At 42.2% G+C, this 26237-nt stretch overlaps 1 long non-coding RNA gene across 1 annotated transcript; it reads left to right on the top strand.

The window, feature by feature from the left end:
- The first annotated feature begins 1117 nt into the window (after positions 1-1117).
- LOC128423438 (uncharacterized) lies at positions 1118-24883 on the top strand. The gene is made up of 3 exons (XR_008332756.1): positions 1118-1509; positions 24254-24495; positions 24574-24883. It is a non-coding gene; the product is annotated as an uncharacterized LOC128423438 (long non-coding RNA).
- The last annotated feature ends 1354 nt before the right edge of the window (positions 24884-26237 follow it).

Raw genomic sequence — 26237 nt, 5'->3', positions numbered from 1 at the left:
AAACTCTTCCTATAATTTTGAAGGAAAACGTAACCACTTTAAATTCTTTAATTGCAATACTTAAGCAGCCAGCCATCTTTTAGGAAGTGTTTGTTCCTTTATCGTAAATGGAGCCTTACACTGCAAGCCTACATGTCTGCTCAGAAGTAAGTCCCACTGTATTCAATAGAGCTTACTCTCAGGTAACTGGGTAAAGACTGTGCAGCCTTACACTGCAATCCTAAGCATTTTTACTCAGAACTAAGACCTACCAAGTTCAAAAGGATTTACTCTCTGGTATCTTCCTGATCATTTTCAAAGTTTCCATTATTATTATTATTATTACTACTACTACTACCCACCTTTTTCCCTGACAGGGACTCAAGACAGCTTGCAAATATATTTTTATTTCATTTCATTTATCCATTGAAGGTTTTATGCATGATCCCTTCTCTCACACATTTTTTCTTTACAACAACCCTGTGAGGTAGGTTAGGTGGAGAGGTAATTGGCTCAAGGTGACAGATATATGTATGTATATGTATGTATATGACGTATATATGTGTGGTGAGATCTCACACAGTAGAAGCTTCATGATGTAGAATAGAATGTCCCTATTTTCACTGGTGCAGGAGGCAGTGGAAGACAGGAGTGCCTGGCGTGCTCTGGTCCATGGGGTCACGTAGAGTCGGACACAACTAAACAAGAATTTTCATTGGAGAAATGTAGGTTTGCAAAGTTGGCTTTTGTTCTTTCTCATCCATTCGTACTGGGAAGTGCTCTGATCTGCTCAATCAGATATGCTGTCGGGACAGAATTCCAATATTTTTGAGGACCCAAGCATTTGGGTTTGAAGTTGCTTGTATCCATTGACCTTAAAACTGTTGCAGGGGCTTTCCAGATCATCATCTGACTTGGGGAGACAAATTCTGAGTTCCTGCTGAAAGACAACACCAGGATTCCTGCCTGTATAGCAAACCCAGTGGTATCTTTCCAGCAAAGGGAGCTGGCTTCAAGGTCCATGTTCCAGTCGCTTCGTAAGGGAGAACTTGCACCACAGCACAGATGTCTGCTGTTAGGGATCCAAGACATTCCCAAAGCAACGTAGCTCAGCAACTTATCTGCTTCCCTTCAACCTTGTGACCTAAAAGAAATGAGTGACGCTTTTTTATGACTACATGGAAACCAGATCTTGAGTTGATGGCGAACAGGTCACTGACGCGTTATTCTTGCATGCTTATTTAGAGATAAGTACGTTGAGCTCAGTCGGGCTTACTTCTTGCAAGCATGCTTAGGATTGCATAAGATCAGTGTGCTGAGACAGTAAAACTGTAAATCTGGTTAAAGCAATCACTAGGAAACGGAAAATGTGAAGCATCTCATACATCTCTCCAGCCACATTTAGAACACCATGTACAGTTCAGATCTCTCCCGTCTGAAAAGGGGTATCATAGAGCTTGGAATACTAACGAAAAAGCCAGCTGTAAAATGGAAGAGAGCATATTGGAAAAACCAAAAGCCTCCACCCAGGTATTTAGAGACTTGATGAGACTTCTAATTTGTTATTTAATTTTATTTCTTTTTCCCTTTATCACCGAATCTGATAATTTTAAGAAGGAAAGTGTTCGAAACATTATTTTAAATTTTTGAAGGTCTCAAAATGTTGTTAACTCTTCTTACTACTACTACTACTACTAATAATAATAATAACAACAACAACAACAATAAAATGAGATTCTTATTTTGTAAACAGCTTTGAGGACCCCCCCCCCCTTTTTGTGATCAAGCAATGTGTTATAAGAAAAATACTTGCTCCCTTTCCCTTCTGGGGTATCTATAACACGGTGTATGAATTTCGTTAAATAAACAAATAAGCCGGGCCTTTTTAGTTTAGAACAACAATGAAGAGGAGGATTGAGGTTATCCAAAGGTGGTGGCAGCGTACCCCACTCTGAAATGCCCTTTTGGGGATTTTCCATTTCCTGCACTATTGTGTTATCCAGTATGCAGCAGGTTTTCTAAGCTTCAGTTTTCAGTTAAATGGAATCCTTACAGTTGTTCCAGTAGCCAAGTTATGAAGTGTGTGTTCTTTCTCTACCGAGCTTAGAATTGGCTCGGCAGCTGTGCCTTTTCACAACTGTTTGACAAGCAGAAATTCTGCAGGTGAGGTTACTTTGCAGATGTAATTCTGAGAAAAACTATCCCTGGTGATTTTTTGTTTGTCAAATAGCTATCAGGGACATCTAGCCCGGCCAAGAAAAACAAGCTGGCAACTGAAAAGCTCACCAGAGAGAGGGAAAGGAAATCCACATGTCATTCCTGGGAGCCATCAGATAATAGAACCTGGGTTGCAGTATTTGCATATCCTCCAAGTTTTTGGAAACCAATGTGGGCTGCTTGAAAAATTCTCACTATTTTTCAGATAGTAGCAACTCATGACAGAACAGCAGCAAACTAATTCCTTGGAAAAATACTGCTCAGGTTTCCTTTTTGTAAAGAATACATAGCCTGAGGAAATCTGAGAATAGTATCAAAGATCCTTTACATAGACTATATATCACCCTCACTCCACCCTTAAATTCTGCAGAATTTATATTCTGCAGAATTCTGCAGAAAAGGAATAAAAGCAGTTTTATTACATGCGAGGAGAGGGCAAAGATAACTTTCTAATCTCATTGCTTTTTATAGCTGCCTGGGAGTTTAGAAGAAGTCACAGATTGTGGAAACCAGGCCTATTCAACACAACTCCCTTTCAGGAGGGGTTATCACACTCAGTTTACAGAACAAGGCTGTTTATGCAATTGGGGGGGGCACAGCAAAAATCTCTCCCATCTCAAAAGAACAAGCTGCCTCTCTTGTTTCCTGGAACAGCTTTGTAAAGTGAAAAATAAAATCACTGGTGGCAGTACGTATAATAATCAGTAGCTTATTATATGATTCTAGTTTATTAGTGACACAAAACATCATAGCTCATGCAAGTTCAAGCGAGGACTTCCTGGGATTGGACACAGCACTGTATTTTTTTAACCTTATAAGATGATGTTTTGTGTCCCCAGCTCATAGAGCTTTCTAAATATGGTGGCATTTCTAATAAGAGGTAACAAAACATTGTTCTGAGATTATCTGTAGAGGCGTGGAATTTCACCATAGTACTAAAACAAAGCATGCTGGATATTGTGTGTGTGTTGAGTGTATTAATTTAATATGAGCTCCTGACACCAACAGGAACAAACGTTCCTGCAAAGTATATAAGTTTTAAAGTTTAGAAGCAGGGAGGATAGGAGAGATCACAACCTGCACATAGCACCCAGTAAATGCCAGCAACAGAAACTGTCCAGGAAAGTTAATGGGTTTAATTGGGCAATATAGCCAGAAAGAAACAGAAAATGCAACAGGTTTCATGAAGAAAAATCAATTTTTGTAGTGCAAGGAAATGATCCCGACATTACCACGCTGACATCTCACATGTTAAAAGGCAACAGATGCCAGCTGTCAAGCTGCAGTGTCACTCAAGAAGGCCAAAATAAAATTGCAAGGACAGTTACATACCCAGATAGGCCTTGGGTGTTAGAACTGCTTGCTCATTACTGTAGATTGAGCTCATTCAGCTATAATCTTCTATACAACTTCCATATATAGGGATGATTTATATACCACCCTTTGTGCAACCCCCAGGGTGGTTTACAACAAGACAGACAGAGCTTGGATGGCCACCTGTCATGGATGCTTTAGTTGATATTCCTGCATTGCAGGGGGTTGGACTAAATGACCCTCGGGTCCCTTCCAACTCTAAGATTCCAGGGATCGTGCCTAAAGTCAAAATCTTGTGTAGTCAACACACATTGGGTTTAATGGTGGACGGGATTGTCCAAGTTATTTTTTTCCAGAACTCCACCCACTTTCTGCCCCCTTTAAAAAAAATTGTTTTGCCATGCACATAAAGCGTGTGATTTGTGGGCTTACTGTATATAAAGATGCATAAAATCTATAAAAACACAACCCATTAAAAACACATAACAAATCACTGACCGAATAACAATTGCGGTGTGTACTTTATTTTTATTTGTGTGTGTGTGTGTGTGTTTGTGCGTGTGAATTATATTGTCCACAACACAATCCACAGGCAAGATGGAAAATGGAAGCGACAACCGTCACTTCCATACAACCTGTTTACCGGTCATGCATCCTGATTTGTTGGCAGAAAGTGTGTGAGGTGGTTTTGTTTGTTGGTGAGGTTGTGTGATGTTGCATCGAAGATCAAACAACTGTTATCCCACACTTTCCCATTCCTTTCCTTACTTGGAAAAACCTTATATTGGGGGGGAAGTGGGTTTGTTGTGCAGGAGCACCAAATCAGTAAAACTGTGCTGATACACATTTGCTGATATGAGATTAAGTCCCACCCGAAAATAGCCACCATTTCCCTATGAAGCCATATCGGCATTTCCTTGCGGTTATCGGAGCAGACTTGTGGTTAACACGTCGCTTGGGTAAAAGAGGCTTGGTTGGGGGAGCAGCTGTCCTGAAGATCTGCTCACATATGATTTATATGGAAGGTGTGCCTGTGACATTACCCTACAAGCCACGTACAAGCAGGCAGGGGAAATGTCTCGCTGTGTCCTCACTGCCAGGGTCACATGTCTGTTTACTTAGATTGGCATTTGGTGACTTGGCCTGCCTGATAGTATTCACAGCTGATGTTTCGCTTTTCTAGGATCTGGTTGCTCCAAAAGGAAAGAGTGCTAAATCATTTCAGGAATTAAAATAAACAGCTGATAAGCTGGTAAACAAATTGAAAATTGAAACCCTTAAGTCTCGCATTTGTGTTTTCTGTTACCTTCAAAGGTAGTTCACGTTAAGCTAACACTGCAGAATTTCACTTAAGTCCATATATATATATATATATATATATATATATATATATGGCAAGAGTTTCCTTCTCCTCCTGAAATTACATGGTTCATATAAACAGACCTGAAAAATGAAAAGCATTTTCATAGACATTTTTATCATGCCATCAAGTTTTCTCTGTTTATTACTGATGTGTGGTTCTTCTTACACTTTTAAGAGTTTGATGGACGTTCCCACTAACTTCCACTTATATGTTTGATCAAGCATAAAAAGAGGTGTGGCTTAGTAAAAGAGAGAGAGAGAGAATGAAATCAACTTGAAATAAAAGCATGCAACTATGAGTAGAAAGCAAGCTGGTGTGGGGGCAGCAGGCCTTAAGATGTAATCGTGAAATTCATTACTCATGATCAGGACTCAGTTCTATGCTAAAACTGAATGCCAACCAAACCTCCACACCTGTGTTTGTTAAGCAGGAGGAGAAAATGCCTATGTCATGACAGGTGAGATGGCCAAAGTCATTTTCCCCTTTTCCTCCCTTTTACAAAATTGTTTTGTCATGTGCATAAGCTGAATGCACACAAGTGCATAAGTTGGGGGCTTACTGTAGATAAAAATGCATAAAAACAGCACAATCTATTAGAAACACATAACAAAAAAAATCACCAACTGAATAACAATTGCATAGATGTTTAATACAGTGCAATGTCAGAGTGCATGTAGCAACTGTACACTGATAAGTAAGTGGCATGCAACCAACAGCTACTTCTGCTTTTAATTATACCTGCAGGCTTCAGAAATGGCATTTTCATATTGCATCTTGGGTCTGTTCAAATACTGTTGAGACGGGGGCCGTAAAGAAGCAGTTACATCATTGCAGGAGAGGAGAGGACAGAATGCCTTGCTGAATGACAGATGGTACTCCAGAGCCTGTTTTAGAGGGGAGTTTTTATGTCATGTACTGCTCAGTCTAAAAGTCAGATCTGTGTGTTATCAGTTTGCAAGTTATGTTTCTCTGTCTATGCAGGCTCAGGAATGTCTCATGCAAACAGCCAACCCCCCAATCAACTCTCAGGTTCTAGTATTGCGAAATACTAACAGGCACTAATGGAGAGAATTATTGGCTATAAAGCAAATACCAGTGTGTTCCACGCAATGCCTGGACATAAGAGGAGAGGGAGACTGGGTGCCCTTGTAAACACAATTCTCAAGCTTTGGATACCCAAGGGACAAACAGAGACCCCTTTTTCAGATCACAAGTTATCTAGACTTAGTGGGCCATTGGCACTGAATGTCCACATACCAAGACTTAGGTGGGTTAAGCAAGGTTGTATGCAATCTCAATGTTGCCTTATAATTGGGAAACTCATCTGTTGACCTCCTATTCAGTTCCAGACCAGAGTTTCTAAAGTGTGTTACATGCTAACCAAGAGAGAAGCCCAATCACTGAGATGATGTCAGGGACTGGCTGGATGAAGAGGAGTGGTAGAAGGCAGCAGCCGGGGAACCCCCAAGGGAAACCCTAGAGGACAAAAGCTCAGAGCCAGGGGATTGGTGGTGGGATACTGAGGAGAGGTCAAGGATTGGGAGGAGAGGCTGGATGCTGAAGAGGCAACAGGGTGTAGTGAGCAGGAAGAGCCTGTGACAGGGAGCAGTTCAGACTCTGGGGCTGAAGCAGAGGAAGTGGGGTCAAGAGGCTGCTAGAGAATCCAGGGAGTCTCCCTCTCCTGATGTGCCAAGCTGTCTGTCCTGGTCTCCAAGAATGCACAGAATAATGAGGGGGGGCAGAACAGAGACCAGAGGTGTGCATATACAGTTTGAGACTGCTTGGGAAAAATCCGGGAGAGGAGGAGCCTTAGAAAGAGTGGAAGGCAGGGACCTTCAGTCCTGGCAACTGCTCCATAGGGCCAGACCTGCTGGGAAGTGTTGCAGAGTTGCATGCTGTTTCCTTGAATGAAGGGTGAACTTCACTGACAATGGAGTCTTGCATCTTTCGTGCTGACCTCTGTCCGACTCAAGCCCTGACAGATGAGCTTGCCAAATGAACACACTTTTCCTACAGTTCTAAGGTTCGGGGATTGGAGAACCAAACACAGTATGTCAACTCTTACCGTACCTTGTGTCAGGGGAAACTAACACTTTGGGGGGCTGAGGGCCATTCTTGTCCTATGGTTAACTCCCTCTGGGATACACATGTCAAAGTGGGTGTAATTTTTAATTTCTTTTAAAGGACAAATATGGGGGAGGTCTGGGAAGATTCATCAACCACATTTTGGTATCACAGAAACTTAGCAGATGACCCACAGGAGTGGTCAGTAGAAAAAAAGCGTATTATTGAGAAAAGTTTTTTAATAAACATATTTTGGGGGGCTACAGAAAACCTTTTGGCATCACAGTCAGTATTTTTTTTAAAAAAATAGTCTAAAACAATTATTTTTAATATAATTTTTAATGGACAAATGAGGGAGGAGGCTGGGGAACCAAATAAACCTTTTGGCATCACAGTGAGCTACCTAAAAATAAAATAAAATAAAATAAAATGTTTATTTATTTATTTAAAATCTGATTTGCTAATTCCTCAGTCTGTTCTCTGAAATGATACAGTTGAAGAGGAACTGTATCATGTGCTGTTTCCACCCTATGGGAATTTGGATAAAACCCATAAGACATTATCTAGTTAAAATTTCTCTGCCATAAGGTGTGGAATTATAGTCCAGGAGAGATGCCAAAGTCTGGACCCTGACTTATTTCACTTGAAGGGGAGGGCCCTGGACTTTGTAAGTGAAAACAGTAATAATTTATGCACCTAGAAGTATTCTGAGGTATTCTAGAACATGTAGTGTCTGAAGGTCAGTTAACGGCCTTATTGGAGCGACCTTCCTTTGAAGTTATATAGCAGGGCTTTTGAAGCCTGGTTTTCCTCCTTTAAAATGCTTTTTCCACTATTTCCTCAGTCCTTTGATTTTTCTTTTTAAAAGCAAAGAACTTTAAATAGCAATTTATGTGACATAGTTTCCATCCACCATATCCTACAGTATATATACTTTTGAGTGAAATCTCTGATAGTTTTGGAACTGAATGACGTTTTATGTGAGTGAATCATAGAGCACACAAGTGGTAGACAAAACTGCACCTTTTGCCAAGAAAAACTGCCCAAATTATTTCTTCACTATGGTTTTTCGGTTCCTCATAAGTAAAGGGAAACAAGGCAGTTAGTGTAATCAGCAGCAGATGTATTTACATGCAACTTGAAAAGCTTTCTGAAGTATTTATGTTAAGCAAGTTTCATGTCATCCAGCCACATTGACTATAGGCGACGAAGAAAGTAGGGTTGTCATACAGTGCAGGATTTGGCTGTTGAAAACAGTGTCCAGGCGGAAATCGCTTAAACGTCTGAGAAAATGGCAACCCATATTGGAAGTGTAGATTTTCTTAAAAATAGCTCAAAAATATGGCAACCTTAGGAGGAGGTGAGCCTGGCTTACAACTAAGAAAACACTCTTACTTAGAGTATAGCTCAAACCTGAAGCAAGAAAGTTGCAATGTAAGTTTTACTACTCTAGGTAACGAAGAGAAATTAAAGAGTAAAGCAAGACAATGCATCTCAATTACACTTTACACTGTAACTTTACATGATAAATGTATGTGTAAATTATAAATACCGTAGTTGTTTACCTGGCAAAAAATGTCAGAATGTTCTATCAATGGTGAACTACAGTCCTGCATGTGAACCTATCTCCATCGCATCTTATGTGGGGGTTTCATTCTGAGGATGGCACATATATGCAAAAGCATGTATACTCATCCACCTTGTAATCACTCCTGGGTTTTCCCAGTGTGAAAAGAGTTTTAAAGCTTTCTGCCTTGCATGTTGGGCAATGCCTATTCAGAATGCTGCCTTCGGAAGGCCAGGGATGCTCACCTGAGATCTCGTGGGAACACGGATGGCCCTGTGAGATCTCACCACAGCATCCCAGAACTAGCGCGCCAAGAAGGCCTTGTACCCGCAAGCAAGGCAGGGAGCTTAAAAGCTTAAAAGCTCTTTCTGGTGCCATTTAACTTGAGGAATTTCAACCAGCTGACCTTCAACCACATATGGTTAAAATTGTGTGAGTTAATGTGTGTAAGATACAATTATACTGTACACATCATATGGTTTAAATTTTGGGGAAATGATGCAAAGGTTGCAGGAACTGGGCATATTGCACATATATGTATATTTGTGTGTTGTGGCACATCAGTGTGGACCATGGTCAGGAGAGATGGCAGTTCTGCAGATGCTGTTGAAATTTGCTCTTTGGGATCCTATCTGAATTCTGCCACTGCTTCTTTCATCAGTAAGAGGAGGGAGAAACAGAAGAGCTCAGTGAAGGTGGTCTAAAGGCAAGGAGAACAAACATCAGAAGAGGTCCCAGCTGTCAATTTCTCCTTCTGGACAGCTTACCATTTTCTTTGGGTAGTTGGGCTACTGATCTCACACTGCTGTGCTTGGAGTCAAACAGCTAGAAAGATCTTGGGTTCTTAAGGAGCTCTGGCTTTCACCCTCTCCTGGCTTCTTCATGCCATTGTACTGTATTTTAAGTGATATAAACTGGCCACATGTATTCCAACTGGCTGTGACTGAAGTCACTGTGGACTTTTCATCATTGTCTGTTCTGGACAGGCAGCCTCAATTACCGCCTAGTTAAATTGCCTAAACTGGCTTCAATTCAATTGTTTTGGCATTGCCGCGCTTCAGCCTAAGTAGAACAAAGAGTGCACACCAAGATGTACTTTAATGGAACAATAGCAGAATCCTGCTGACTTCAGACGTGCCGATTTCCCATTAAGAACAAATGTCATTCAAGCAACACCCTCGTCACTTTGCACTGGCGATTTTCTGAGGAGTCTGAAATTCAGGACAATCTATTTAGGGACAGTTTCATCTGGAGTTTCTTCATGCATGCATGCTACTTTGAGAAGAAAAAGTGAGGAAGCTGTAGCTGGCCCAGGTAGATTCAAAGTCCAGAACCCCAAAATGGGACTGAGCCAGCAGTTTCTCCCAAATATCTGCATTCAGCATTGATGACAGCCAGGTTAAAGCTGTTCATGTCCACACACCTGCCATCTTCCTGTTTCCAAACCAATTAATTCTTTGCAGCCAAGCAGTCAAACAGGTTTGAAGGATCAGCTATTTAATCAACTTGATTTGCTCATATTAATCGGAGGATTCATCATGAATGGTTAAAGTTACCACAGGTTCTCCCACATTATTCATTATGAAACCAGCGAACTATTTCATTACGTTATAGCTGTCATGATTATACTGAGCTAAATTAAAAGGGAGGGGAAATCCAAAGGGCCCAAGGTGATCTTCACCTTAGCCCTGCATTGAACTTGCTCTGAGCCACCACGAGTACTTTCAAAATTGTACACAGAAAGGTGAAATGTCTGGCTGTGGAGGAGAAAAGCCTACTTGTGCTTGTTTTGTTTCTCCTGGTTCTTTTCTAATGTCAGATGCATCTCCTAGTTCTGTACCAAGGGTAGCCAGTGTGATGATCTCCAGATCTACAACTCCCATCATCCCAGACTATTGACCATGATGGCTGGGGATACTGGGAGTCCAGCAACTTTTGGAGGGGCATCACATTGCCAACCCCTGTCCAATTTATTTATTTATTTACTTATTAAAATTTCTATAACATTTGATTGTAAAAAACACACACCCACCCTCAAAGCAGTTTACAAAGAGAATAAAATAATAAAAAAACCACCAGCAAAAACAGTGATTTGAAACATTCAAAAAATGAAAATCGGAAATAAACTAAAAACAGATTAAAATATACATCAACCTTCTTCATGTCTGGGTAGGCTTGTCTGAACAATTTTACTGTATCTTGCTAAGATCATTACTGGTCTTTCTTTCTCTTTCTTTCTTTCTGTTTATAATATGCAAATCCAGTGAAAACTATGTTTAAAATAGGTTTTTAGCAGGCACTAAAAGGAGTACAGCGAAGCAGCCTGCCTGATGTCAGAGAGTCCCAAAATTATAGGTGCTGCCACACCAATGCAGAATGTGTGTTATTTGGCATCTGTAGCAGTGCTAAGCCCTGCAGTTCAAGGACTGGGCATATATGGCCTGGTGAAACTGAAATTGACTGGGATGCACCAGGTCACTTCTGGTCTAGTCAATTTTGCTGGTCTTGAAAGGCCAGAACATTCTAGTGAGGGAACATCTTCGCTTTAAAAGGTCAGTGTTATGCTTTTGCAGATAAGAGGCTATGTACGTAACCATTTCCATAATCAAACTAATTTCTTAAGCAAAACTTTTTAAAACGTTCTGGGCACAGATAAGAGGACAGGCAATGCACTATTCAGCACCAGCGAAGGAATAGCATAGGTGCTATCCTGTAAGTGGAACCTGCAACTAAAGGGGCAGTATTTTGCCCCAGAAATTCCTATTTTGCTGGGAAATAATTCCAGCTTTTTCCAGATACTGCTTGAAGCATTACAGACATCATGGCAGGGCAGAAAAATAAACACATGTATCGTGGGCAACAATAGTATCATCTCCAAGCCTCTGAAAAGTGACTTTCTCTACATAGCAAGAGGGAATCTAAAAATTCTGCTAGTGCGTTTTGTGGTGATGTTTCTTGGGAGCTTACTGATAGAAGCTATGTCATGTTTACTTTAACCAGTTTCCGCGGCTCCCCCTCTCTCATTTCTCCCTGAGTCATTCCACTCCTTACATATCTGCCTACTGCCAAGATACTGTAGTTGAATACAGCTGGTTATAGCTGTCCTCCAGATAGCACGCAGAACAGGGCTTCTGACAGCTTCTTAGTATTGCTGATGGGAAAGAAATGCAAAACATCAGCTTCCATAGTGTGTGTGTGTGTGTGTGTGTGTGCATGCATGCAATTATATATTTCTTGAGGAGCATAACATACTCTCAAAACCTATGTCTGCTTTGTCCACAATATAAGGTGCCCTGTTAAGTAAACTAAACCTTTTAGAGCTTTTCTTCAAGCATATACATAGAGACATTCCAGGACAAGCACCAACACCCTTACCTAAAAAAGCAGGCAGATTGTACTACTGAGCACTTCAAATAAATGCAGAAGATGGGGACCTCAGCTTTCCTCCAGTGAAATCCCAGATATTTTCACCTTTGATATGAATTCAGAATTGAATGAAATTAGTTGTTACACTGATAAATCTAAGAGACTTATATTCCACCCTTCTGCCTCCATGAGTGAACAACGTTCAACAAAACAAAAAAATTTTTTCCTTCCAGTAGCACCTTAAAGACCAACTAAGTTAGTTCTTGGTATGAGCTTTCGTGTGCATGCACACTTCTTCAGATACACGGATGCATGCACACGAAAGCTCATACCAAGAACTAACTTAGTTGGTCTTTAAGGTGCTACTGGAAGGAAAAAAAATTTTTGTTTTGACTATGGCAGACCAACACGGCTACCTATCTGTAACTGGAACGTTCAACAAATGGGACTTGCCACAAGTCCTCCTGTTTCGGGTTCCAGTCAGCCAACTACCCAGCCCCAACATCTATGTTACTCCATTCTAATCTTTCTCCCCACTAGCTGTCAGTTTTCCTTATCCCACAATCATCCAGCATTTTGTGCCCACTGAGCGTGCTCAGTCTTCATTGGGCTGCTTTGGAGTTCCCACCTCCTCATGGTCTCTCAGGATATAGTTTGCCCCAGGGTATGGTCTAAATAAAGCACAGGAGGTGATTAGCTTGCTAAAGCTAAGCAGGTCTGAGTCTGGTCAGTGCTTGGATGGGAGACCATTGGGAACCACATTTATGCTGCCTTTGGTTCTTTGTCAGAATATTGGTGGAATATAAATGCATGGAAATAAATAAGGAAGTGAATAATCAAAGGAATGTATTAGCTTGCCTTCTGAAGAAGGGGGGGGGGAGGAACCAAAGGGAAGAAATTCCATAACCTGGGCCCACCACATATGAACTTCCACAGAATCACATAACTTATAGAGTTGGAAGGGACCACAAGGGTCATCTAGTCCAGCCCCCTGCAATGCAGGACTCATTTGCCCAACATCAGGCTCAAACCCCTGACCCTGAGATTAAGAGACTCATGCTCTAGCGATTGAACTATCTCAACTGTCAATGCACCAAGCAAAGACCCTACAGCAGCTGTGGGCCTAGATGATAAGGTGGATGAAAAATCGATTAAAAATGGGTTTGCTCTGTAGAATATATGACATTTCTAGAATCTATGTGCATGAAATAAGCATGTGGAAAAGGGTAACCAAAATTATCAAGAACCTAGAGCAACTCACTTATGCAAGAAAGTAGCAAGGTTTGGGGCTTTAATATACAAATTGTGCGGTTGATGTGATAGCAAAGGACGATACGATAAAGGTGTAGACAATCATTCATGGTGTGGGGAAAATTGAGACTTTTTCTCACTCTCATATAATAGTTTTGAGATTCAGAACCTCCAAAAGGAAGTCCTTTTTCACACAGTGCATAGCTGAACTATGGAACATGCTCTGGCAAGATGTGCTGGCTAGAAACTTTGATGGCTTTAAAAGGGGTCAGACGAGTTTATAGAGGATAAGGCTCTCAATGGTGACTATTCATGATGGCTATGAGAGACCTCCAGGCAGCCTGCCTCCGAGTGGCAGCTGCCGGAGAACAACAATGAGTGCGAGAGTTTCTCATAGGGGAAAGTTCCTCACTGGGCTTTGCTCCAACCTCCTGAGCATAATCAAAACACACTTGCAGCTCTCAAACCACAGCCTGGGGAATGGAGAAAACAGGAGCTGCCTCTCCCTGATTAACTCAACATTCTATAGTACTGGGGTTATAATCATTGCTCAAATTATCAGAGAATGTTGTCAGGGCATGCTATTTTTCACGTATCCTAGAAAAATGTGAAAATCAATACAATTGCTACAGGGGAGTGTCACACCTCCAGACAAACAGGGTCTCTCGTTTGATGACTCTGACAACCTTCTGATTAAAATTTAGTTTATGAATTTATTTATTCCGATCTTGAAGAGGAATGTTTTCCCTACTCTCATTTGGCCTCCATGGTGGAATATTAACCTACTGCATGTTCAAATTCCTTAAATAAGTAAAGAAATGCACATTTTATACACTTAATGAAAACAAATGGAGGGGAGAAGAAGCCACTTTAAAATGCTCTCGAGTCCATGGGTCTTAATAAAGTTTGACATGAAATATTTCTCAAAAGTCCCCAGCATTTAATTGCAGCACGGTCTTAGTTGATTCTGTATCTAAACATACTTGAGTTGATGCTACACCATACAAAGCATGCCCCCAGGGCCCATAACAACAACAACAACAACAACAACAACAACACGTATGGTAGCCACAATCCAACACAGAACTTGCCTATAAGAGACAGTGGCCCTCAAGCTGCCCCCCCCCCCACTTTAGCTATTAAATAGCTAAATAGCTGCTATATGAGTGGGAAATAAAATTACATATTTTCATGTAGTATGAAGCTGTTCTTAGTATTCTAGGCACACTGCATATTCTAGGTCTACATGCCTGAGAAGTATCTATAGGGGCTGCCCACATTGTCCAACCATATGTTGCCCACCCACAAGCTAGACTCAGCTCCACATTTTTTTCATCCCAAATGTGTTTGGTGGAATGGAGGTGGGAGGGATACTCTGGTCTCAGTTATTCTTGCTTTCATCTAAATTCTTTTAAGAGCGCCGAAGAAGGAACCTGAAAGCTGCTGTTATTTTAAAAAATGGCATTCATTCTCAACATTTATACTAGCAATTAGAGTAAATAAGTCATTGGCAATCGGATTGCTGGTGAGCACTGTTCCTAATGCTATAATTATATCATTAATTACCCTTATGTACAAACATGGAAGGAGACTAATCAAAGGTCTGCTCATTCAAGATCCGTTCTAGAAAGAGAGGCAAGGAATTGCCAAAGGAGAATATTGCGCAGACAGGAAGAATGCTAAATATGTTGGATTTGTGGATGAGTATAGTTCGCTGAAACCAGCTTCACATGGAAAGCCCTAAAGCCATGACTTAAAGAACCCCTAGCTACAGTAGTTTATTTTTTATGTATTTGTGTAGAGTATTTCAGCACAGTGCTTAAGACTGCAGTCCAATGCATACCGTGGGTGTTGCTTCCCAGAAAACACCTAAAATGTAGAAACCAGAAACTAACAGTACAACTCCAGCCATGTTTATGCAGAAATAAGTTCTATTGAATTCAGTGGGACTTACTTCCTGGCAAGTCGGGTTAGGACTACAGCCTTCTATTATGCACTCATCACAGATAATATTGTCTTCTAATTTTTTTAAAAAAAATAATAATTTGTGAGCCTCTTCCTATAATTCACCCCAAAGCAATTTACAATAGAATAAAAACTCATATTAAAGAGTTACATTATTTAAAACATATGTATGTGTATATGTGTATCTTTTACGCACAGAAAGTGTTTAAAACAACAGCACATATATTAATTTAATTTAAATCCATACTTTGCTGCTTCCATCACACCCTCAAGAAATTGGCCAGCAGAATTCTTCAGAGTGGTCTGTAGGCTGTTGACCCTTATATCAGTGAACGGAGTCTGGGGCACCTCCCCTTTGTGAGTTGTTTGCTAGGCAGTGAGGACAAAGACATTCACTGCCACAGCAAGCTAGATGCCATGATGGATGCAATCGCAAGTGAGGTTTCCAATGTTTTGTGAGATCACTTTCAGTTTTTGCAGCCTGGTGACATTGACAGAGTACTTGTGTGTATGCTCCCAACAATGTGGCCCTTGAACCAATGTGGCTGATTAAAGTTAGTTGTGGGGGCATGTTTGGGTGGGTCCAGGGTGTGGTGTACATGCCTCTGCATAAGGAATGGTGCTAACTGCCTTGAAGGAGGCAATTTGTGCAATTACTCCTGACAAAAACACCCTGAACCTGATGGTATTTAACAACAACCCACCCTATCACAAATACCCCTGGGGGGGGGAGCACTTGAATGTGTCATGGTGACTCAGCTGCAGGCATCCCTACAGGAAATGGATTAGCTAGGCCAGTGTTTCCCAAACTTGGGTCTCCAGCTGTTGTTGGACTACAACTCCCATCATCCCTGGCCACTGGTCCTGCTAGCTATGGATGATGGGAGTTGATGATGGACGACCCAAGTTTGGGAAACACTGATCTAAACTAGGGTTACCAGACGTCCCAAGTTCCAAGGGACAGTCCCCAGATTTGCAAATCTGTCCCTGGGAAACGTGGCAGCGGCAGCCTCAGCAGCCCAGAGCTAACTTGGTAGCACAGTTGGCTCTGGCTGGCTTCGGGGGCTGCTCACTGCCTGCTGCCGTGTGCCCACCGTTTTTCCTCACCAGAAGTCCCCATATGATGTGTTTTGTGTGCAATGTAAAAGGAAGAGAATTCTATTCATTGTAGTTGTGTGAAAGCACAGCATGTAAGAAGTACAGCCTAATTTCAAGTCCCAAAGAAGAATTCTGTTTAGATTTATTCAACAATAATTGCTACTAGGTTCAATAGAAGATACTCCTAAATAAGTGTGCATAGAAGTTCAGTCTGCCATGCTCTGAAGGGTTTAGAGCTTAGAGGTTTAGAATGAACATTTAGCGTTTTTAAGTTAGCAACTTTATTCCTCACATATTTCCAGAATAAAATCTATCTATAGTTGGTGACAAGTGATTGGGAAAAGGAAAAAGCTTTTATTGATTTTTCCTTCTCTGATCCCAAAACATGTCCTAAAGCCCTTTCATACATCTCAATAGCTCATACAACAAGCACAACAGATAAGTCAGTCGTATTATCTCCATATGGCCATATTGGAGTCTGACACTGAGAGATAATGGATTGCCTATGGGTACCTAATATAAAAAGATTCTGGGAGCCATTAAGGTTTATAGGATGTGAAACAAGACAACTCTGACCAAAAGGGCATAATGCAACTTGTTCTTGCCTCATTGAAATGAGTGGAAACATTTTATCAAAGGGACAACCCCCCTTCTTCCCGCAGTAGATAGTCCTATACATTAATTAGTGGAAGTGAGGGTGTCATTCAGATTTTTTTTGCCTTGGGCACCCAACTTTTTATTAAAGGTAAAGGTAAAGGTACCACTGCCCGTACGGGCCAGTCTTGACAGACTCTAGGGTTGTGCGCCCATCTCATTCAAGAGGCCGGGGGGCAGCGCTGTCCGCAGACACTTCCGGGTCACGTGGCCAGCGTGACATCGCTGCTCTGGTGAGCCAGAGCCGCACACGGAAACGCCGTTTACCTTCCCGCTAGTAAGCGGTCCCTATTTATCTACTTGCACCCGGGAGTGCTTTCGAACTGCTAAGTTGGCAGGCGCTGGGACCGAACAACGGGAGCGCACCCCGCTGCAGGGATTCGAACCGCCGACCTTTTGATCGGCAAGCCCTAGGCGCTGAGGCTTTTACCCACAGCGCCACCCGCGTCCCTAACTTTTTATTACTTATGTCAAAATACTTTGGGTGTGCCTTCCCTGGAAATGTTATGGTATCTCTGAATCAGTTTAATTAAAATTAAGTGTTTAATTTTATTTCTTTAAAGCATTTCCAGAGCCTCACTCTTCAGCCAAAGAAAAAGAAAAGATTATTATTATTTATTAGATTTGTATACTGTTCTTCATCTGAAGAGTGGTTCAAAAAATGAGAGCACAAAATACGTAACAAAAACTAACCAATAATCCCCCCTCCCACAAACACATTTAAAAGGCCATAGAATATTAATCAGCCAAAGGCCTGATTATATAGAAAAGGTTTCACCTAGTGCCTAAACATATGTAATGAAGGTGCTTGGTGAGATTCCCTGGGGAGAGCATTCCACAAATGGAGCCAGCACAGAAAAGGCCTGTTCTTGTGTTCCCACCCTCTTGACCTCTCATGGAGGAGGCGCACCAGGAAGGGCCTCAGATGATAATAGCAGGGTCCGAGGCAGTTCTTATGGGGAAAGGCAGGTATTGCCATCCTGAGCCATTTTAAGGCTTTATAGATCAAAACCAGCACTTGGAATTGGGTCCAGCGCAGCCGGCCCAGGATTGGTTTAATATGCTCAAACCATCTTGCCTTGGTGAGCAATCTGGCTGTTAATTCTGCACTAGCTGAAGTTTCTGACAGTCTTCAGAGGCAGCCCCACATATAACACGTAGTAATCTAACCTAGAGGTTACCACAGCATAGACAACAGAAGTTAGGCTGTTCCTGTCCAGATAGGTTCACAGCTGGGCAAGCAGCCAGCGCTGATGGAAGGCACCAAGGGGAAATGCTGCCCCCTCAAAAGGGCAAATGCTTTTGGGGGGTCGTCCATTTTGGTCTTAATATAGCCTTCCTCTCCTTTGGGAGATTGAGCCCAGGTGGGCTCTCAGTCAGCTAGTCAGCAGCGAGGAGAATGGAGCAGGCTTCCCTCTGCCAGCCAAGAGGACAAAAAGCTTGCCTTCCTCAAGAGGAGGATGAATTCCATCAGTTGTGGCAGAGGGCCAGATGAACTGCCAAATTCCTTAATAAGACAGCCCCTTCTCTCAATTGAAAGGTCATAAAACAAGAGGAAAATGGTCTGGGAGGGAGGTGCTATTGACAATTTAAAAAAACCACAAAAAACATTCAATGAGTAACGGTGCTGCTGTGTAACATTTTGAATCCTTCATTTCCTATGGGTGTAAAATAGACCCGGTGAATTCAATCTCCTTATTACTAAATATGAAGTCATACGCATGCGGGAGCTTTTGCAGGGTGGGGACTAAACATGTACACTATTTAAGTTTATACACACACACATGTCTCAGGTATTACTGGCTACAAAGATGTGACGACTGCTTTCTTTTCCAGGGAGACACGAAGGGCAAGCCACATGTTGCAGGAAGTAGCACTGGTGATTCACTGAAACTTTCTTCTTTCCCTTTGAGTAAGACTTGACTCAGAACAGTTACAGAGCAAAGAGAGAGAGTAATTAAAAACGCCTTCATACTCTTGTGACGTTCAAGGCTTCTGGTCCACTCCCAGCCAAATGTCTTTGCATCTTGTAACATTCTGCTAGAGACTCTGTTCCGTAATAATTAACTTAGCTTTAGCTTCTAAACTACCTTTAATGTGAGGCTTTGAAGTAACTAACTGTCAGCATTTGTACATATCCAGTGTGATAGATTTCAGGCAGGAAACAGCTGTAGTTAACCCTTAAACATTCTCTTTTACAAGTTTGGCAGTTTGATTCCACTTATTAATACTCTGAGCATTTCCTATTCAGAGGATGAGACCATAGAAAATATTATGTGTAGGTTGTAAAAAGAAATCCCTAAGGTTGGCTACCTATTGACTGCTGCCATAGGACCACTAGTGTGAATAGCATTTACACTAGTACAGTGCTCAAGATCCTATTCCTGTTGTGGATTTTTGTTTGGCTATTGCCAAAACTTTAGATCTCCTAATTTGCTTAGAAATATTGATGATTCTGTAAGGGCAACATTGCATGTAGAAAAATTGTGGATACCTTAATATTAATAATTTAGCTGTTTTTAATGGGAATAAGATGTCTGCAGGGACGTGGGTGGCGCTGTGGGTTAAACCACAGAGCCTAGGACTTGCCGATCAGAAGGTTGGTGGTTCGAATCCCTGCGACGGGGTGAACTCCCGTTGCTCGGTCCCTGCTCCTGCCAACCTAGCAGTTCGAAAGCACGTCAGAGTGCAAGTAGATAAATAGGTACCGCTCCAGCGGGAAGGTAAATGGTGTTTCCGTGCACTGCTCTGGTTCGCCAGAAGCAGCTTAGTTATGCTGGCCACATGACCCGGAAGCTGTACGCTGGCTTCCTCAGCCAATAAAGCGAGATGAGCGCCGCAACCCCAGAGTGGTCCAAGACTGGACGTAATGGTGAGGGGTCCCTTTACCTTTTCCTTTTTAAGATGTCTGCACAAAAACAAAACTACTAGCCTGTGTTTGCAGTGGAAGTGAGGAGGGAGAGAAGAAACTGAAACAGGAAGTGGTTAATCAAGCTACAGCTTCCATTATAGTTATAGCCAATTCCATAACATGGGCATAGCCAAGGGGCAGTGGATAGGGGAAGCTGCCTCCTCCTAAATCAAGTAAATAAATAAAAATAAATAACTGACCAATTACATCACAGATAACTCGGTTCTGCCCCTCCCTCAGCATAAAGAGTGCCCCACTTAAAATAAATCATGGCTACGCCCATGTCCCATAATGACAAATAAAGGCAGGAACATAGGCACTGCTGCATAACACTTATAGCTCCTCTGTCTGACAGTATAACTGGAGAATTCGGCAAATACTTCTATCCCCCATGTACAGCTGATGCTCTTAACCACTCCTTTGGTGTGTGTGGTGTCCCTTATGTTTCTAAGTCTGTTCCAGGAAGGAATCCCCTTCTAAGGGCCATCCAGCTTTCTTCACCCATATTTGATTCTGTGTTTGCCCATAAAAGACAGCAACTTGAATGACTCGCAAACAGCCTCAAGGTTACTGTGGGAAGAGGGTGGGGAAAACCAGAGCTCTATTGGCTACTCAAAGGATGAGTGAAATTTCCTGGACCAGTTATGGGGGTGTGATGCCCAGTGACTATTCATTTACCTACTAATCAATTTATCATCCATCCACATGTTCATAAAAAAACCAAAAACATACCAAGGCAGCATAGAAGATAGGATTAGGATTATGGGAAGGTTATCAAGGCCCTTCTGATTCTGTCACTCCTGAGCAAGGACCTAAAAGAAACTGTATAGTGACCAGTTCCTCTCCTCTCCACGCCAAGGAGAAAGGACTCTGGCTCTGTGTCTGAGCATGCCTCCAGATTCTGAGAGTGCTAGCCTACTAGCAGCTTCTACTGGTTCACAACTGAATGGGGACTCTTGTGCTAGAAAACAGGGTGGTATAGTCTTTATCTGTACTAGCCTTCAATATCCTGGGCCCTCTAGACATTTTGGACTCCAGTGATCCCATCCTGCCTGGGGCTGATGAGGGTTGTACTCTAAAGCATCTGGAGAAATCCAGATTGGCAAAGGCTGGTCTATACATTGGCTCAATGCCTCTGTTGTTAAAAAACAAGCGTGCTTGCAAAATATTAGCTCAGAATGATTGGGATCATTATCACAGCTTGCCAAGTTCAGCATGCCACACAACACAAGCAGCTTTTATCTCTTTGATAATAGAAAATGAATCTTCTAAAAGCTATTTAAGGACAACAAAGGTCCCATGCCTATCAAATTTCTGTTTGGCTTCCATGAATGGCTTCTTAACTATCCCTTTGGGGCTCTGGTATTTGTGAAAGCAAATAAATTCTTATCATTTGAAAAGCCTTGTTTGGGGAGTTATTTTCGTAGCAGTCCCTTATCACTGCTGTGAGTGACAAATCAGATCAGTGGCATAAACACACATTAAATAACTACAACATCTAAGATGTATGCTTTGGATCTCCTTTGGCATCTCTTTGAGAGAGATTTGCCACTGGACCAATTAGGATTGGTTGCAGCTCTTGATACACTATGGTATAAATCATCATTTTCTAGCTGGTCTCCATCTTGGACACACAAATTGGACACACAAAATTCACTGCGCTCTACAAATATATATGTAGAGCGCAGCGAATTTTGTGTGTATATATGTTTGTGTATATATATTTGTTTTATATGTGTGTATATATATATTTTGTGTGTATATATATGAATTTTGTGTGTGTATATATATAGGTGTAGCCGGTGGAGTTTTTATAATATAATTTTTCGGTTTTAAGAAGCTGAGGCTGCAATCCTATGCACACTTAATTGGGACTGTTGACATGGATGGTACTTTGTTCCGAGTCAATATGGATTGGATCAAGCTGCCCAAAACTCACAGGGGTGTGAAGAAACATGAGAACAACATTGACGGCACAGAGTAACCTGAAGGCAAATGAGAATAACTTCAGACATAATTGTCACGCAATGGTTAACAGCTTCCTATTCCCCTGTTTCTCTTAAATGTCAAACTTTCTCACACTAGTGACGTCTTCAGATGTTAGGAAATCGCTGAAAGCTGAGGAGGAAAGCCAGCAGTGCAACACTGCTTCGGCCAAGTGAAATTTCATAATTTGTTTTTCACTGCTTTCTTTGAATTCCGGGGGAAAATATATCCTGCATATTTCAACATGCATATTAAGTGAAGCTTAAAGTTCTGGGAACCAAGTCACAATGCCTAAGAAAATAGTCTCTGATGGGATAGGGTGGAGGCTGCTGTTGATAGGCAGCCAGTTCTCTGTTTTCTAATGTTCACGTTTCTTGGCCAAGTGACTAGTTTCCCCTTCTTAGCACACATTCAGCCATGCTGAGAACGCTCTGCCCTTAAGTGTGTTGACATCTGATAGCAGCCCACATGCAGGGGTCTTTTGAGCATTAGGCAAGAATGTTTTCAAACTTGCAACTATTGATTACACAAAAGTGCCATTTGTGCCCCTAGTGGATGCTATATACTATAGAATCACAGAATTGTAGAGTTGGAAGGGACCCTGAGGGTCATCTAGTCCAACTCCCAGTGATGCAGGAATATGCATGTGGCCCGTATGGGGATTGGACCTGCGACCTTGGCATTATCACCATGCACTAACCAACTGAGCTAGGTAGGCAAAGTAGAGCTAGACTACAACAACAACAATTTATTATTTATATGCCGCCCGTCTGACTGGTTACCCCAGCCATTCTGGGTGGCTTCCAACAAAACTCCCAACAATTCTCACATGAATGGTCAATGGTCAGGGATGAGAGGAGTTGTAGTCCAAAAACATCTGGAGGGTTAACCGCTTTGGCTAACCCTGATATAACATGGCACTGAAACCCATTGGCTGCCTAAGTTGGTGATATTTGTTGGCAGCGAGATGGGGAGGGGCATGTAACCCTGCTTGTTCTCTTTGGGTTATGCACAGCTTTTGATACCATTGACCCTGATATCCTTCTGGATTGGTACTGGGAGATAGGGGATCATGAAACTGTATCACAGTGTTTCCACTCCAACCTTCAGGGCCATTTCCAGCAAGTAGTTAAGAGGGGATATTGTTGAATGAAATTTATTCTCCATCCCTAGTTTCAGAAAAGCACGATACAACGGTCTGTCATTAAATAAATACAAACCAAAGCTGTTGCTTTAAAATTAACGGAATGGTATAGTCATGAGCATTCCTTAACAGAGCAGAAATTATATAGAAACACACTTCCCCTCCTTTCCCTCCAGTTCTCAGATATTTACAAGTACATTTACATACACTGATGTAACCAGAACAGAGGATCAATCTCTTTCATTTGTTAAAGCATCACATATCCTTAGAGCTCCATTGTCTTCTAACTTCTGCACATTTCACACATAATGAAAAATGAACGGAGTTTGTTATTGTTAAAGACAGAATGCCAAAGTTCAGCATGTCATATTAATTTGTTGCTTATTCAAAACTCATCCAAAACACCCTGCAAGTAATTGTAGCTTTCTTTCCCCCCTTCATGGTCAAAATAGGTCAAATAGAGTTTATGAGGAGTGGGCAGCAAGAACCTGGGAAAGCAGAATGACAGGGTGGACTGCCCAATCTGCAACTTGAACACATTTTAGCAGAAGTGTCTCAGATTCTTTTTACGCTGATCTCTCCAATCACAGTGGCATGGGAGGGCCATAGTGGACAATGTGACACTGATCTCCCCTTCTCCTCCTGCCTCTTCCTTTCCTCCCCAGTAAGCAGCAATGATTCAGCTATCGAGAAATAGCTAAAGCTCCATCTTATTGCCATGAGGGCCACTACTGGAGAAGCAACTTGTGGAAGTCTACTTAAATGGGAGGTGATTACTTGGTTTCAAGAATTCTTCTTTCATGGAGAGGAAGCACTTGCAGGTCCCTGTTTGGCTTTTGCCTTTGAGAAAACAACGTTCCTGCTTAGTCACCACTTCCTAATCCTTTAAACTAGGGGTCGCATCCGAGCACCAGTCACATTTTGCGGGCATCAATCAGAAAAAGCTTGTTACGTGTGTGTGGCATAACACAAAATGTCTGCCACCTCTAAAACACCAGACTAAGAGAAAAGACCACAAAATGGTGCAGGCCTGCCCCCAATTAGCTTCCTCCATCAGTAGAAGAAGACACCAACATCAGCTACTGCTAACCTCACTCACCTCTCCACTGATAGAAGGGAAAGTGGGTGTCCAGTCCTGGCATCCAATGAAATGTGGGCATATTTAAGGGAATGTGTTCAGTGAACAGAAAGCCAAGCCAGTGCACAAAAGAACTGAGCAGAATGAACAAACAGTGCATTGTTACAATCATTTGCATTGGCGGTTTTTGCATGTACTGTAGAGGGAAGTGTGGGGCAGATGGAGCTCATCAACTTGGGAAGGTAGCCCATCTAGGAAAAGGAAAACTCTGGTTCTAAACCTCGGATGCCTTGCAGGATTTCTTCAGGAGAAGAAAAGCCTGAGGAGTAAACCCTACACAAATTCGGAGTGAAATCCCTAAGATGTTTGGGTGGCGCCTTGTACACCTCCTTCCAGCAACTCCTGCAGCCCAGCTGGTGCCAGATGTATCGCTCTGCTTTCCTTTAGACCACATCCACACAACCACTGAGAAGGGGATCTTGTCATCTGAGTAGCCCAAGACCTCCATATACACTGCCCAGGCTTGCACCATGGGGAGGTAACTTTGGCTCCGTTAAAAAGCAGCCATAAATTCAAAAGCAGAACTTATCAAATCTCTTCTCTTCCTTTTTTCAAGGCATCATCACTTTTGCTCTGCATATAAGGAAGTAGCTGATTACCAGAACATTTACGAATAGTATGTTAACAAAAGAGGCCATTCAGGACCAGAGGCAGGCTAATGAAGTATATATGGCTACATATTTAAGGTATTTAGATCCACAACTTCAAAAGACAAATTTGAAGAGTTCCGTTTATTTTCTGTATTTTGGTGTGCTGCATCAAAACTGCATCTTTGCTCACAAGAGGAAAACCCAAACAAACCCAATCTTCTGAAACATGCATTGAATGAAACGTGTCCCGCTGGTGATACTATTTTAAATGCAAACAAATAAATAAATGATTCACTGATCCATTTAATTTATATATTGAAACACACAGGGGTAACAACAAAAGATGATAAAGCAGTGGGAAGGGGAAGCAGCGTGACAAATGTTGCTGGCATGATCTTGTCTGTGTGATGTGACAAAGGCCATAATCAGACATTGTGCTACACCAGCCACTCCTGACCAAGGCTCAAAATGGCACTGAAAGATAAATCTTTACTGATAGTGCAACAATAACATGCTTAACACATATCAACTGATGAGAACATTCCTTGGGGGCACCAGATGAAGGTTCTTCTCAAGGCAACAGCTCTCTGAATTTAAACTATGGCTTGAAAGAAACCATAGTTGAGATTAACAAAAAAGAAAAAAAAGAAAAAGCTGAGGTTAATAAAAAACAGAAGGAAAGCTACCGAGCTACCACTCATGGCCACGCCAGAGGCGGACCATGCAAGTCCGAGGCTCCCCTAGGCTCATGCTAATTGTGCTAGATTATGGTTTAACACAAGCATAAGCAAACTCCAGATGTTTGGAACTACAATTCCCATCATCCTTAACTACTGGTCCTGTTAGCTAGGGATGATGGGAATTGTAGTCCCAAACATCTGGAGGGCTGGAGTTTGCCTATGCCTGGTTTAACAATGTATAAGCCAGGACATTCTTTAAAATGATGATTTAGGCAGCTCCTTGCACACTAATTAGGTCAGTTTGTACCCAGGGATGTTGGATACTAGAGGGACTTGTGCGTGAAAGACACAGATTATGCACACATACCATAGCAAAATGGAATCCTACTCTGATACAACTTTCTGTGAAGGTGTCAACTATCACTTATTGCAAAGCCCCAGTGCTCCAAAATGCCCAGAGAAATGAAATGGTAAAGCCAGAGGTGTCTTACTTATAGAGGCTAGTGGTGCAGGGCGCCAAGCTCTGGAGGGCACCACAGAAGAGGCAGAGGCTGGATGCGGCACCTCCCGGCATCAGCTCACCGCCCTCGCCCCCCTCCACAATGCCGCGCCAAAGAAGCCGCACCCGGAGCCTCCACCTGCCGTGGTCACCATGGCACAAAGTGGCCAGCTGAGCAAGGAGCTTCTTTCCCACCGGAGGAGCTGCCCTCCAGCCGCTGCCTGCCTCCTCCAGCCCCGCAAAGCTGGGTGCGTTGCTGGCAGCGCCATCCTCCCTAAAAAGGGTTGGCAATTCTGGAAAAGGGGGGGCACCGGAGGGATTTTTGCACCACAGCGCCAGATATGCTTAAGACGGCCCTGGGTAAAGCTACACTCCAGTTACCCAGCTGACTGCTCTAAATCATCCATACTCTGACTGCTCTGCCCATCACCAGATCCTCCTTTCTCTGTTG

Source organism: Podarcis raffonei, chromosome 11 (assembly GCF_027172205.1).
Source record: "Podarcis raffonei isolate rPodRaf1 chromosome 11, rPodRaf1.pri, whole genome shotgun sequence".
Lineage (NCBI taxonomy): Eukaryota > Metazoa > Chordata > Lepidosauria > Squamata > Lacertidae > Podarcis > Podarcis raffonei.
The sequence above is the reverse complement of the archived record's forward strand: the minus strand, read 5'-3'. Positions and strand labels throughout refer to the sequence as shown.